Here is a 2065-nt window from a genome sequence, read left to right on the forward strand (position 1 = left end):
TGCCCTTTGAGGGCACTGTAGTGACTAAACAGCCTATCGAATTTTGAATACTTTTTGAAATCACTTCACTAGTGATATCTCTGACCGAAGGTTCATGCATGATGCAACATCACACAGCACATTCAGAGACAGCTTTGACTTTGCTATGAGAAGAAAAAGATTCCTAGAAGTCTTTCACAGTAACTGCCTCTGCCATTTAGCCAAGGGCCATCTGTCTCCCCTTCTTAAGAGAGGCCTTCCTACCATTCGCTTAGGGTGGGATCTTAAAAGATGATTGGTGCTGTGGGATGAATTAGGGTTTATTCCTTTACTGCTATTCAGTGCAGGTTCACCCAAACAAGAAAAAAAAAAAAAAAAAAAAAGCTGAGTTGGAGGACAACAATTCCTTTGTCTTTTGTTTGGTTAGATGGTAAGACACACAGACAAGTGCCTCAGCTCGCTGCACCAAGGACAGGCAAGCAAAGGCGATGACCAGTTAACTGATCAGCAGGCAGGCATGGTCAGGTCATCATTGGGTGAAGAGTTCAGAGGTCAGAAGGTCATAGGTTACTTGCCAGTGGCAGCTCGGTCTGCGGTCACAATACTTTGGTAAGGACGGACACACATATCATGCCTTCGAACTTTAGTAGCCACCGTACTTAATACATCACTAGGTTCAATAGGATACTCAAGGATTAATGTAGCTGCTGCCAATGTGTAGGGGTACTCATAGGGTGTATAGATTAAACCAGCTTCGGGCCCTCGAGGAACTATTGCAGTTGGGTGAGGAATTTCGTTTGGCATGACAGTGGTCTGTATTTGTCTGATCAAAGGCATTAGGGTAGGGTCAGCTGGTGTAGGAGTAGGCAGAGCAGCTGGTGGGAGAACCGGAGCAGGCCCAGTAATGATCCTTGGAGCAGCCTGGGCTGTTGCTGCAAGAGAAAAGGCAAGGGCTGGTGATTTAATGTTGGCATCTCTGTAGGTGCCATTCAGAATCGCAAGCTCCATCAGCTGCATCTTCTTTAGACTGTCTTCTCTTTCGGCTGCAGGTACCAATAATTTCTTCACTTCTTCAACTGCTCTCTTCAATTTGACTTCTGCTCTGTTCTGAGCATTTTCCACAGTGATTAGTACATTTACTCTTTATTTAGGTGCTCCCAATTGGGCTTGCCTCTATTTTGCTCCTCCTTTGTTTGTTTGTTTGTTTGTTTGTTTCAGATGGAGTCTCGCTCTGTCACCCAGGCTGGAGTGCAGTGGCACAATCTCGACTCACTGCAACCTCCAACTCCCGGGTTCGAGCAGTTCTCTGCCTTAGCCTCCCGAGTAGCTGGGATTACAGAAGCCCGCCACCATGCCCAGCTAATTTTCGTATTTTTAGTAGAGACGGGGTTTCACCATCTGGGCCAGGCTGGTCTTGAACTCCTGACCTCGTGATCCACCCGCCTTGACCTCCCACAGTGCTGGGATTACAGGCGTGAGCCACCGCGCCCAGCCGCTCCTCGTTTTTTATATCCCCCATTGAACCTTTGCCTCAGACTATGATTTTACATCCGGTTTCTGCTTCAAGCTATTTGACCGTAAGTCCTCTAGGTCCAAGGATTCTCCCAACAAAATTAAAATCTGCGTATTCTTCTACAGGCACATAGTTTCTCTTGTAACTGCACAATAGGTCCCACAGCATCAGGCAATTCTACACTCCTTTTCTCTGTACTGCCATTCAATGTGTCATTGTCCATGTCTTTCCGTACTCTGCTCATTTCTTCACAACTTGAGGCAACAGCAGCAGCTTTTTAGCATATGGAAATATTCCAGGTTTTTCCCTCCAATTCCCCTTGTGGAGACACGCCACAAAATGGAACAGAGGGGAGAAGCAAGTGTCTTGCTCCAGCTCTGCTGCCAACTTGTCTCCAGACACAGGCAAGTCACAAACGCTCCAGATCTCAGTCTCTGCTCAAGGTGGTTGAAGATCCCACAGAATGGGCAGGTTGCTCATAAGCTTCTTGTCGTTCTTCAGCTGCATCAGGTAATCTGAGGTGGGCTTCGGCCTCTCCATGGTTTCCATTTCCACGGCCACATTCCAGGCTCT

General features: G+C 47.2%; 1 pseudogene; it reads right to left on the minus strand.

Annotated features, from left to right (window-relative positions):
• Positions 1 to 337: 337 nt before the first annotated feature.
• LOC139358945 (KH domain-containing RNA-binding protein QKI-like) lies at positions 338 to 2065 on the minus strand (annotated as a pseudogene).

The sequence above is a fragment of the Macaca nemestrina genome, chromosome 15 (assembly GCF_043159975.1).
Source record: "Macaca nemestrina isolate mMacNem1 chromosome 15, mMacNem.hap1, whole genome shotgun sequence".
Lineage (NCBI taxonomy): Eukaryota > Metazoa > Chordata > Mammalia > Primates > Cercopithecidae > Macaca > Macaca nemestrina.